The sequence below is a fragment of the Chiroxiphia lanceolata genome, chromosome 4, assembly GCF_009829145.1.
Source record: "Chiroxiphia lanceolata isolate bChiLan1 chromosome 4, bChiLan1.pri, whole genome shotgun sequence".
Taxonomy (NCBI): Eukaryota; Metazoa; Chordata; class Aves; order Passeriformes; family Pipridae; genus Chiroxiphia; species Chiroxiphia lanceolata.
The window spans coordinates 64593220-64607268 of NC_045640.1; the positions used below are offsets into that span (position 1 = coordinate 64593220).

The 14049-nt window shown below is 41.6% G+C and overlaps 1 protein-coding gene across 3 annotated transcripts in view; it reads right to left on the reverse strand.

Moving 5' to 3' along the window:
* INPP4B (inositol polyphosphate-4-phosphatase type II B) overlaps nucleotides 1-14049 on the reverse strand; it is a 366554-nt gene that overhangs the window by 294171 nt on the left and 58334 nt on the right. Inside the window, exon 1 of one of the 3 annotated variants that reach the window (XM_032687038.1) lies at nucleotides 10502-10805. The exons of the other annotated variants lie outside the window; for them this stretch is intronic. The gene's annotated coding sequence lies outside the window, so the exon portion shown is untranslated. Of the gene's footprint in view, nucleotides 1-10501; nucleotides 10806-14049 lie in introns of those variants that run through there. 3 annotated transcript variants of the gene reach the window in all.

The following is a 14049-nucleotide window of genomic DNA, read 5'->3' on the forward strand; positions in this document are numbered from 1 at the left end:
GCAGCCTGTAGTCTGTCAGAGACTTTACAATTTTTCTTCACCAACCAAGACTCGTCATTAAGTTCCAAAAAACAGCTATACGTATCTTTCAGTTTAAAAAGAAAAGAAAAAAAAAAGAAAACCAAAACCAAAAACCAGACTGCTTAACAGTATGTAAGGATAGAATTTACTGTAATCCAAGGAGGCAGTCGGCTCATCATTTCCTTGTATACACAGAAGTTCTCTAAACACAAACAGGAACAGAACAAACTTTGAGGTAAGATGGAAAGTAGCCAAGTACACAAAGACTTAACTTCATTGTTAAAGATTCAGGAAAGCTACAACACTGAGACTGTTTATGGCATGCTCCTTCATTTCCCATCTGGTAGGCAAATTTCCATTAGCCCTGATGTTTTTATGACTCCCCAGAGGTTCCCTGCTCTGCAGACACAAGCTCTCCTCCAGTTTCTCATTGCCATTCAGCAGAGGCACATCTTACCTTGTCTCTTCAAGGATTCAAGTCTGACCCTCAGCCCAGTCAGGGTTTTCAAGATGAAACCTCCACTTCCTACCAAGATACCAGCACTTCTGTGTCTCTCTTGCCATCTTGTCCCTTCTATGAATTTCCAGAATCAACACATGCGGGGCTAATTCACTTAAGTTAAAAATGAAATTTCAAAACTTAAGTTGGGTTTGGTTTTTTTTTTTAGAAAACAAAACCCAAAACCCAAGATTTTACAGAGTGCTTCCTTGAGCTTCAGCAATATTACAGCACTGCAAATGGGGATTACAGCACTGCAAATGGGGTCAGAATCTGCTCCATTGCTTAGGGGAGGTGAGAGATGTGTGACATTGCTGACTATACAACAAAGGCTCTTTTGAATTATTTACCACAGCACAACTAACAAATCATCTGGATGTAAAACTGCAACACTGCTCCAAATACAGAAACTAATAACCAGGGTCATAACTGACAGCCTGGTATTGTCTTTTAAAATAGCTTTAAAATATATCGGCTGCTATGTTTTTAGTATTCCTGCACATCATAACTCAATTTTCATAAGAGTATTTCTACCTTGGCCTTCAAACTTTAGTGTGAGACATTGCTCTTTCGGAGTACAAAACCAGATTCTCAAAGCTGATGTTTTTCAGAACTTAGGAAGCATCTGACAAGAAGACAAATTCCCAACAGACATGGGCTAGACCTTCATCAGTATTTTACTTAAAATAGGCAAAAGATTTTATGTTTCATGGTGTTTTGACCTTTTTTTTTTTTTCCCCCCCATCTGGAACAGATCATGAGGACAAAGCTAGTCCTTCTTTTTGTAAAAGAAAAGGGGAAAAAAAAAAAAACAACCAAGCATTAAGAGAGAGAGTTGTAGCCACAAACCTCAGATCTCTGCTTCAGGCAAAATGTCGAAGCATATAATTCTATTGTAACATACCAAAATTGATTGTCAAGGTAATTTCAGCACACTGAAAATGAGTAATCATAATTTTCCTTTTGAAAAAGAGTACAGTTTTTCTATATTCCCTTCTTGATATAAATCTTAATAAATATTCATAGATAACTCTAGGACACCTCATTAACAAGCTGTTCAACAAGTAGAGCAAGTGCTGAATTAGGTGCTTTAAATAATTATTATAAATGTATCTTCTCATAGTAACACAGAAACAATTGTAGCACGTTCCTTAGTGGAACATGAGATTCTTTTAAATATGATAACCAACAAGTGGTACCACCTGGAAGAGGGCTCCAAGGTCTGGCTGTACTAGAAAAACAAGTGGACAACTCCACATGGGGTAAGCTTCCATTTGTCCCCACTGCTCAGGTAAGAAGGGACTGGTTCCCAAACCCCTGAAAGCCCTGCTTATTCTGCTTCATGTGGGACTCCTCACCTTGCTTCCCAGACCAGCATCAGTAATTCCTCCAGCTTGCACCCATGGCCACATAATAGACAAGCAAGTTCTATCTGTAACTGGCAACTGGACCACCTGTGGCAAGAGAAACAGAGGAATTTTCTCCTCACACGCAAAAAAGTAAAATAAATGAAAAGTTTTTACCTTCCTTGTAACATCATACTACAAGAGCAGTAAGCTCAGAGAGTTATTTTGGTAGTCTAATGCATCTGTGGCAGCATTATTCTACAATCTTTGATCACACAACATGCCAGCAGGCACAATGACAAAACAAGAGGCACGATACCCTCAGTAGCATCCCAAACACTGAGACAGCAATGAGACCCATTCTCAGGAGCAAAGTTTTAGAGGCCAAGCTAGTGGCCCTCAAACAACAGGTGAGTACCAGCCCAGAAAAAAAAAAAATCAGGAAATAGGCTGACCAACCTCCAGGTTGAGGGGAGGAAAAATAAGAAAAAAAAAAAAAGGAATTAGGACCAATACCATAATCATGGTTGGAGGTGACAGCATTGGACACCAGATCAGACAGTTTATTTCTGAAATACTTTTTATACAGGTCTAAAATAAGCTACCATTTATTCTTGCTTCAGTGTTTCTATTCCTTTCACCCTGTGACTCAGTCACTGACTTTTCACATCGTGCTTTTGTCAGGGATCTGCTCTGTGAGGTTCCCAACATCTTCAGACCTGTCATCAGCTGCAAAGTGTAGGACAGCTCCTATAATCGTGAATATGGACATCCACAACCTTTTTTTTTTTTTGTACTGAACTGGTGTTTCACATCCTTTTACTTTTGTGCAAGGTTACCACAGTTTACCATTCAATTAAGAACAGCAATCAAAACAAACAAAACAAATTAGCTGTGAATGCTGAACCAAAAAGACCCAAACTGAGACATGGTATCTCAATTTACACTTGGAGTTCAAGCGACAGCTAAAATTCGGACCTGCCAAGGAGGATTTACACAAGGTTTCCTTTGCTGAAAGTTATGAATGATAGAAGTTAAAGCTGAATTTTCCAAAGACTACATAAACATAAAGGGGTACTACTCACTGTGTCCCTCCAGAACCCATACATACATGCAGGATGTCTCTAAGCATAGATTTACTGGAATATCTACATTTTCTGCTGACAAATCTTTCACATTATCTCCAAAATACTGATGTTACGGATATCTGTGTGAACATTTAGTTCCATAAAAAGTATTATAGTAGGAACAAAAAGAAAGGAGAGGGAAGTGCTGTTTCCTCACTAAACACTCCTACTGCTTCACAGTACTTTTCAATCCTCTTCTTAAAAGAAGTGATTAGTACAAGTTGTGATTTTATAAGATATTTTTTCTTCAAACATATTCAGCATGTCCTGACTTACATCTTAAGTATGCACAGTCTTTTTAATTTACCACCAGATTAATTACTGATCAATTTTAGTGCAAGGCACTATGTATATTTACATGTATATTTTGGCAGCCTGAATTAATTCAATAATCCCACCATGTGGATAGCTTTGCTTTTTCCAGTACGCAGTTCCAAAGAAGCCATTGTGACCAGGCTTTTCATTTTTGTCAGAGAAAGAAAATCCAATTTATAAAAACCTAAAGCTTTCACGGTGTTACATCAAACTGCTTTCTCATTTCACTTGCAGATATATAACAAAGCAGTTCAACAACTATGCACACAACCTTTACAGGCTGGGTCCTCTAATCCCTCTTGCTTTTATGCTTTGGTAAGGAAACCTATCTCTAAGGCTATCACATCTTGATGGGAAAGAAAGTGATTTGAAAGTTTCTTGTAAATGTTATTTTCTCCACCTCGATCAGAATTTTTGTACCATCAGGCATTACTAAAGGACAACTTTGAAAGGATTCCAGGCGTTACTAACAAAGGATGTACTTTGCTAACAAACAGCTGTCCCAGCTCCCATTCTCACTTAAGCTCCCTTGCAATGCTTGAACAACATTAAGATGCATTTGAGCTTTTTAAGGCTCACAGATCATACCATTTTTAGGAAGACTGATACCACAGGAACTGGTTTATATATACACCACGCACACATATTCTCTAAGAGAAAGACAAACTCCAACAGCACATGCAATTTGACATCAGATTATGTGCAATTTCTTTAATTTTATTTTAAAACGCATATATGCATACCAGATCATCCTAGGTGAATGACAAATGGCTGTCACATAGCTCTAAAATATTAAAATGAAGTCTCGCTCATCGTTGTTTTATCAGTTGACAACTTCTGTCCAACAGTTTAAAAATATACATCTCAAATAACATTTCCAGCAATGCATGTGGTTTTCCTAACCAATAACTAACTACAAACACAGGCCACCTAACCACACTAAAACTGTAGACTTATTTTTCAGTGTAACAGCTATCTTACAGTAACTGCTCAAACATATTCTCTCACTCAAACAAGGTAAATTCAAGACAAATTTAGACCATGAAAAATAAGCGACCTCATATTTAACAGGAGTATATCCAGTAAAAACACACTTATCTATGAAATGAGTCATAAATGTGGCAGCTTCTACTGGGTTTGTAAAGAATTCCAAATGTTTTCGGGCTTCCTCATATTTTACACTGCCATCTAGTGTAGGCTGTATTCACACTTTCCAAGCTTCCAACTATCAGCACCTGAGGGTATCAAATCCCCCCAAAATTCCACAAAAATAGCAACCATCACTTTTGTTTATAATCACCTGGAAACTATTTTCCTAGAAGGAAAAGTCTACACCAGCCAGATGAAACAAAATGGCAAAATTTAAAGGTATCTGACACCCACAGCAGAAAATTCCTAGAGATACAAAAATTATGAATTGTTGCTCTGTGGCTAAACAACCACCAAATGTGATTCACTGGGAAAAATGTTTAATGTAGATCCACTGAGTGAAAATCAATGCAAGTTAAGCATCTGTGCCTGTATAGAAAGTACAGATCAAATTAAACAGTATTTCTCAATAGCAGGTCTAAACTGAAAATGCTTATTTCAATATTTTATTTTTTTTTAACCAGGTATTTCTTCACCATTTACATCCTCTGTCTTTACTGCAAGGTTCAATCACTGGATCATGGCCTGATGAGCCTGGGTACACCGCTCCTGTGGAAAGAGCTCCTGGGTAGGATTGCAGGGAAGTTTGCTTTACAATCAACTTTCCACACAGAGGCAACATTCCTGAATTATCACTTCCAGCTAACACAGAGAGGCTACGCCACATGGCCAGTCTTCAAAAGACACACAGATTGTGTGCCATGACAGACAGTAACACAGAAATTCCAGATAGAGTGTAGCTTTGGGGCTGCCTTTTGAAGTGGGGGGAAAAAAAAAAAAAATACCCAACCCACACACTTACTTGGCTAAAGCAAAAAGGCACTTCTTGAACACTGCAACTTCCAGATTATTAATTTGAAAAATTAAGGATCTTCTCATCAATTGAAAGAGTATTTTTAAAACTGTAAAAATAGCAGACTGACGTTACTGTGAATGTCAAATGCAGTATCTCCTGCTCTGTGTACCAAACTCTGTTCTCATTTACAGAGTTAAATGGAATAACCCAATAAAGGCGTTTATTCCAAAATTCTGCCTCTGTAGCAGAGAAAGTTATTTCATCTTCTAAAACTCAGTTCTGCTGATACCTGTTTTCTTTAGCCATTTACACAAACACAAGGCAAACAGAACCTGTTACTGCTGGAATAGAAACACCCTATGACACCAGGGAGTCGATGGATCCTGCTTAACACTCTGTTTGCACAGCCACAAATACACAAGATACCAAGTCACATTTAATACCCAGATTTAAGACCCATTTTCATGGGTTTGAGCCATTTTTTTAACAGAAATTCGTGCCCTAAGTTCAGTGCATGTTACTAGTATTGCTATAATATGACAAGTTCACACTCCGTAACTAAACAAACAATACAAAAGCCTGATGGTACATGAAAAACTGTCAAAATATAATAAAGCCTTGCTTCCTGCAAGACTTGCTTCCTCTTAATTGTCCATTACATATCCACCTCTTACAGTTACAATAAAAAAAAGTGTCTTTCTAGTGCCTCATATTGAGATTTCACTCTGTTTGCAAAATTAGTGTTTTTGCAGCAAGAAACTCCTACTGACAAGCGTACAGCTAACAGAATTAAAGAAATTGATATAAATTAAAGTGTTTTAGTTATGTATATATGTTAATTTTAAGAAAAATGCTCTCTAGACTGGCTTAGCAAAGACTGACTGTACTTGGGATAAACGTTCACTGAGGTCACAGCGTAGGGCGGATCGTAGAAATGGGATTTACAACAAAACAAAAACCATCCATCAATACAGTAGAGATTAATTTGATTTTTAATGCCGAGACACCCAGTAACAGAACACAAACTCAGCCTGCCAAAGTGATCTCAATAAATAGCATCATATTTAATAACTTTGCCAATATACTATGTTAAGTAAGCACCTTTAGCTTGTGCTATCCTATACATTTTCATTAAATAGAGCATTCTTCAACATTAAAAACAATCTAAGGGAATCTATGGGGCAAATTCACTCACAAATAGGAAGAAGCTTAGTTTGTCAGGCTGAGGCAAAAAGCCTATTAGCATCCAAACCCATGGAAAGCAATATTAAACTTCCTGTGCAGATACAGAGTTGAAACTACTGTAAACAGAGAACTGTCTTACCCAGTCTCTTCTGGATTCAGAAGGGTGGGATCTGTAACACTGGAGAAGCAGAAATAACTCTACATGTTTTAGAAGTTCCACTAAAGATACTGACATCAAACAACTCAAACCCCATTGCTGAAGCATGGAAGCAAACTTTATCATTGTCAACTTGAAAAATCTACAGAATAAGTGAATACGATTTGTTCTATTCACTCCCTCTTAAGACAAATTAATAATCATACCATGTACAGCATAAGATGCCCATTTCACTTTTCAATATGTTATCTCAGTATATCTTGCCAAAAAGGTACACAAGACTTGGAAGACAGACAACATATCCTGTCTCCAAACAGCAATTTTCACAGTAGAATGGATTATATAAATCTGATTTGCTGTTTGAGATTCTGCCTATATTTAATTAATTTATGACGACAGAAGGAATGGGGAAAAAATCTTCTTCCCCAAAATGACTTGCTACTGACCTGGACAAATCAACTGAATCTACCATTGCAGACTATGGGGAAAATGCACTAAAGAATTCTCCATCACTAACTTATACATTTTTTTCTCTCCTGACTATTCAGCTGCCAAGAAGTAAGCACAGCCTTCCAAAGAGCAGGAAACCGAAATTCCCAACCTCAACTCCCTTTTAGAATTGTCAGTGTGCATTTTGTATGAAGACGAGCAAGTCTTCTTAATTAAAATCCTCTATCACCGTGCAGACATCTGTGAGCTGAAGGCCAACTCCAACCTTGTGCAATCCAGCCGGCCCTTCAAGGTTTGCCTCAGGTTTTCTGTAACAGATCAACTATCCAGGAGAGGAAAACCTGAGAAGCTAACTGATCAGATCTGTATCTGGCAGAGTTAAGGAAGCATTAGGCATTCCCTTAAAAAAAAAAAAAAAAAATCTTAAAGACTGCAAGAGCAAAATCGACTGTGACTGCTGCCAAATAAAGAGATGGATAATCCAAGACAAATTTGTAGTGAGATTGCCAGGTTTGTAGGTGATATCAGCAAGTGTGGGGAGGGCTCCTAAACCCAAGGCAAGCAGTAGATAAGACCTAAGGCTTGGTGAGGCCAGAAGTGCCAACTCACCCCAAGTAACATTTCAGCCTTCCCTCTGCCCCACGTTTTGACACACAAAGCGAGATTTACAAGTTAATTTAAAAAACCAAGGAAAAGTATTTCATAGAATTTGATTTATACCAGCCCAGATTGCTTTGGAAGAAGGAATTCTTCCTCAAAAGTGTAATAAATAACATTCACCATTCATCAACAATAACAATAAAATATTAGTGTAATACAAGATATTTAATAAGCCAAACAAAAATAGCCCTTCCTAAAAATTTCCATCAGTCAGAGCATTTGGCATACAGGAAAGATTATGAAAATATAAATTAGGAAGAGAAACATAGCCCAAGTGTTAAGGAATGCTAGTTCAAGTTATCATAAATTTTAAAGAAACATTGCTGTTGGGAGTAATTGTCCACCTTTCAGTTTGTCTTTGTTAGCAAACTATTTTACTTTCCCTTGTAACTCTGTTACATGAACCCAAAAAGTATTGTTTTCATATTTCTCTGCACAAGTCATATGCTAAAAATACATATCCATAACAAGCTAAATAATTCAGCAGACCTATCAATCCCCCTAGTTTGCCTCAAAATTCACAGTGAATTTTAGGCCTAGGCCTATTGAAACAATTACTTCACCTGCAGACTAACTCACAGCCTGCACTCATTACTGTCAGCCAGCAGCACTGGCCTCTGCAGGCTGACTTCGATGCTCCAGGCACATCTTCTACTGGTGTGGTTTTCACTGGGTTGTTTTTTTTTTTTTTTTCTTCTTACAGTACAGTAGACTTCTAGGTACTAAACACAGCATTAATCTTGCATTTTTGATTCACAAAACCTTCACCTGATGTTCTGAAATCTTCCGGTCAGATCAGAAGACAAGGAGACCACAGATCATAAAGGAGGATCTGTAGAAGGCACCTGGATACACCTGCTCAAACTGATATACCTTAGCCTGAGGAACACAGATTTGTTTGATCAAAAAGAACTAAGGCAGCCTCATAGATAAGTCTCTCCAGAGAAAGAGAAGCCAGCCCAGAAGAGAAATCAGCAGTACTTGCAAGGTTTGAGGAACCCATGGAGAACTGGAACTCAAAACTCAGTTAGTCCAAGAAAGCCAGTAAGAGATTTATTTTAAAGGAAGGTTTAATCTTATCATGAGCACTGCAGAAACCGTCAGAAAGCAGAGAGGGGAAAAAAGCAAAAATAGGGCTCTGAAGTAGTAACACTGCCACATGCTCTCACTAATGCCATCAGGGCTGTAAAAATCTCACAGGACTAATTGATGTTCATATTAATCTTGTTACTTGTATCTTAATTTCACCGGACTTATCAAAATGTGTGAAGTAAACAGCATTCAGCCCTGCATGGATAGAACAGTAATGAGGGCTTACATACACAAACTCCATCCAATATACAGGTTCACAGAACAAAAAAACCCTAAGATACTGCAGGGCTTTAAAGCTAGCTCAAATTTAATCAAGTAAAATAAAAACAACATTAAAAAAAAATCAAGTGACTAGAAAACCACCTTTTTAAAGACTGCTATAACACTTCCAAGTGCTTATCTGAATATAAGAAGTTTTGTTAGTAACCAATTATTTACATCAACTCTTGCTTTGATACAGACCGAGAAAGAGACATTTCCCCCCCCCATCATTCTTGCTATGTAGACATCATTTAAATATAGAGAGTGCCTGCAAGCCAGTGAAGACTAAAAAATCTTTCTTGTCTTTGAGATTCAGAGCCAGATTTAAATGGCATATGTATGGTCTGATTTTAGCATATCTATTTTAACACATCATTAATGGGTAAATAAACAAGTAAATTTCTTCTGGCAAGGAAGAGAGATGGAAACATAATTATACATCAGATGAAAACACAGCTCCACAAAGACTTCATCCTGTTAGTTCTATTTCAGATAAGCCAATGGGTTAGTTTTGGGGACCAAGCAAGACAGGAGTTCCAGGCTCTGCCATCCATGCTTCAAAATCTCTGTGTCATTTCGGGAAAAAGAAAACAGAGCCTACTGGATCACAGATCAGAAATCAAACATCATTTCCCATACCCCCTTTTCTGGTTGATACAATTTCAAGTTACAACTCTGCTCAACTTAATTATCTGTAATACCTTTCTTATGGTTTCCATTACATCTCAGCAGACGCTGCTCTTTGCAAGATGGGGATGGGGATCCTATAGCTCAATTACTCCACCGAATTAACCCTTTAGCGTCACCTACTGAACCCGCTACCCGCCTCCTCGCCCAAGTACCCCCAACTTCCGAAGGTGACAGAAAACCTTTGCAGGCAACGTTCTCGAGACCCCCCTAAAGCCCTTTCGGAGGGACCACGGCCGGAGCGGCACGGCGGGGGCCGGCACGGCGGCCAAGGCGACACCCGAGCTCCCCGGCGGGCAACGCCGCCGCCGTCGGGAGAAAGTAGGGGAGATCCCCAGCGGGTCTCGGCTGGAAGTTGCCCCGGCAGCTCGGGCCTTCCGCACCCGCGGTGATCCCCGGAGACGGAGGCGGCGGGCCGGGCAGGGGTCCCCGGGGCGGCGGGGACACCTTCCTTCCCTCAGCCCCAGCGCTGAGGAGGCGGGAGAGCGGCGGCCGCCCCCGGCGCGCTCCCGGCCGGATTCACCGCTCGCCGGGCTCCCGGCGAACGCGCCCCCCTTCCCGCTGCCAGGGCTGCGCGCCCGGCGGGCTGTAACCTTAAGAAACTTGATAAGGGAATAAAAAGGGAGGGACTTTGCCGGAACCGATTCGCGGCTTTTAATCTCTCCTGACGCGCCCGAGCCAGCGGGCAAAACAAGGAAACAAAAAGCCCCTCTCCCCGCGGAACGAGCCCCCCGCGCCCCGCCCGGGCGGCGTTACCTGTCCGGCGGCGGGGCGGCCGGCGCGGCACTTTCCCCCGGTGCGTGCGGGAGGCGCTGGGCGGCTGGCGAGCTGCTATTTATAGTCCGGAGCCTCCAGCAGCGCGACGGACGGCGAGAGGAAATGAAGGGCTGCGCGCCCGGGCAGCCGGAGCGGAGCCCAGCCCGCTCCCTGCCCCTGCCGCCGGGAGGGCGAGGTGCGGCTGGCGCTGGCCGCGGGCACGGGTGCTCCTGCCCCAGGTGCCACCACCCCCGGGAGTCTCCTCCCAATGTCACCGCAGCCCGGCGGCGGCCCCGGAGCCCGCGGCGGCGAAGGGGAGCCGCCTCCCCGGCAGCCCTGCGGCCAGCAGGCAGCGCGGCGCGGCTCGGCTCAGCCGCGCAGAGGTGACCCGCTACTGCTGCTGCTGGAGGAGGCGAGACCGACACTGGGGTGTGGGAGGGAGAAGCCGCCGCTTGCCATTCACCTTCTGCCGCCCAGAGGGAGCCCGGCCTCCGCGGCCGCCTCTGCCGGGGGCTGGGAGGCGGTGGCGGGAGCCCGCCCGGCCCGAGGGGACGGTCGGACCTGGAGGGGGTCGCTGCAGGGGAACGAGCCTCGGATCGGCACCTCCCGGAGCACTGTGGCTCAAGGGAGGGTGGCATGACCCGGGGAAGTGTTACTCACTTCCCTCTCACGGAGATGGAAGCGGGGGCTCCCCAGGAGGCAAGCGAGAGGCTCCTCGGAGCCGCCGGGCCGGCTGCCTACCGGCTGCTAAAGTTTGGGACGTGGGCGGTGAGGGATGCCCCGTCCTGACAGGGAGAAAGGTGGGAGGGCTTTACCTCCAATAAGGTGCTAATGGCATCCATACACTCGGCCTTCGACCCACGGCATTCTGAAAACTGGTTTTGTCTATAAGGCAACAGAGGAATTAAGACAAGTAATTTCTCAAGTGTCTTACTCACTTGATAACAATCATCATATTATCCAATTTTTTTTTAATTTCTCTTGTAGTTAGATAAGCTCCGGTATTTCAAACTTCAGTCAATCCTTTTGAGACTGTCTGTGCATTATTGCAGGACACCGTCTGGGATTTGAGCAGTGTTAACTCACTCCTACACCATCATTCTCCAAGCAACTCAAGTTAATAAAGATTAGACAGCTGCCTTACCCTACTCAATAGCATTTGTTACAGGGTTGGATTTAGTGTTTCCGGTGTTGTAATAGCTGCAGTCATCTACAAGGTACGAGGACAAAGCCTAACAATGATCTGTGCAAAGCAAGACTGATTCAGCTTCAAGACCTTGATGTCAAAACAGAGGTATAGGCACACAAAGCTGAAAGCAGAGACACAAAGATGGGAGCTAACCATATACATACATTATAAGCTATGCAAAATTGAAAGGAAAACTCTAAGAAGGCACAATACAGATATTTGACCTTGTTCAAACAAAGTAATACACAAAAACCTAGCTTGATGGAACTACCTATTTACGAAAAGCTACTCGTGCATAAATGTTTCCAGAGTCGGGCTCATATTGAATGAACCATTGTAACAAAGTGAAACTGTCTTTTCAATTCAAAGATTAGTCCTTTGAGCATCTCTCATGAACAATACTTTGCTTCTCACAACAGGAATTTCTTCACAGTCTTCCTTCTTGTTCGATTTTTAATGCTCCATAGTGTAACACATAGCAGAAAAGATCCTGCCAGCACAGGAATTAGTACCAGCAGATTCAGAGTGCCACCAATGACAATCCAGCTAGTGAACAGGGAACTTGGAAAACTTGGCTACGTGTATTTCAATTGTATAGGCTCCTTCTTTCTCTGTGCTCCCTTAAGAACTGAATGCTCTTGAGGTTTAGCCCATGGTGACTTTTCAAATTAAAGCAATCCCAAGCTCTTAGATGTGTTCAGAACTGAGGACAAAGCCTATAAAAGTGACAGCCTGTTAAATTTGGAAAGAATTGCTATGAGAGCCCCTGCTTACTTATTTCGGTAATGAAACCTTAAATATGTATAGCACTGAACATACAAGAGCAGTTATCAAAAATACAGTCTTGAAGAACATTTTTTCTTGGGCAAGACTGTTGTACAGCCACTCACACTGCAGACCACAGGAAGGAAAAAGGCTGATTTTTAGATTAGCCTTACATGAAAATTCAAGATGTTACTTACTGGAAGATGCCTGTTCAAAAACCTGCCCTATGTCAATATGGAAAAAATATATAAGATAATCGGAGTTTTATGCCCCTCTGAAATGTTTCAAATTTGATATATATTCTAAAACTCTCCTTTGTCATGCAGTCAAAATTTTCAGAGCTTGAAATTACACTTAAGCATAAAAAATGTCACCTAATGTTCAAAAATACCAAGCTCAAAATGATTTCAAATGTATTTCAATGCTCCCTACCTCTGAAAAATCACATTTCCTTAAGTGCTTAGATATGGATTTAGGGTGTCTAACTGGATCCACTCAGGCTTGAAAATTTTAGCCTACCTACACCTGTGCTTCGTAATAAATGTATCAGAAAGCTTCAGACAAGCTATAAAAGCATTCTCAAAAAAGCAGTGCAGACTTGAGCCATTAGAAGACGCGACACCAACCTGACAAAGTACTTGACTGTATAATTCACCTCATTCTGGTATATGGAAAGTAGCGTCTGAAGCCCAGACTTTAACAGACATCTGCAGTAGCGGAAGAAAAACTAATATAAAGCCCCTGCTGTGGTGGTTTTTTTTGCTATTAATATCTTCCCGCTATTTCCCACCGTCTTCCAAATCAATGCACTTATTGCTCCGAAATCTTCCTTTCTGCTATCTCCCCAAGTCCTATGTATAACATCCTATATTCCACCTTATAAGTATTAAGTCTGTGTCAGGAGTCTCTTACTTAGTGAAAAAGGTGAGGCTGAGAAGGTGAGGGAAAAAGCAAACAAGAAATTAGGCTGTGATAGGCTTAAGACTTCCTAAGGGGACAATGCATAGAGCTATTGGAGAATACCCCTGCTCTGCTAGCCAGATCCAATCTGGCTAGCAAGCTTTACTATTTCCAAGGCCAAGGTTTGGGATCAATGAGAACAATAAGTCATTGAAGAACTTCAGGATGAGAGAAAGAAGTAGAATTTAATGGCCTGTCAGTTGCTGGAGTAGAGCCTCTCTGCTGGAAAAGCTCTAGCAAGCAATCAGTGTCTCCCAGTGCACAGAGGGAAATAACAAGGTTGATTGGAATTTACTAAGCTTTCAAGGAAAGGCAAAGGTCTAAGCAAGAAGAAATGCAAATATTTATTGTTGTAGGCCTTTGCTTGGAGTACATTTTGATGGATAGAAAGGGTTTGTTTTCAAGAAGCTCTTTTTGTGTTATCTTCGATGTGCATTCTCTGTAACAGTTTACCAAGGGAAAGGAGTCCATGTACACCAAATGCAACTGGGGCTGTCATGCTGACCTTGTGAGGAAGCAGGGCTGTGTCAGGCAGAGAAGTTAAATTTAGGCTCAGAATCAAAGAGGGACTGAAGAGGATCTAAACTATTCTGTATTCCTGAGCAATGAAACATCTTTGAAGGCACAGCTAGGG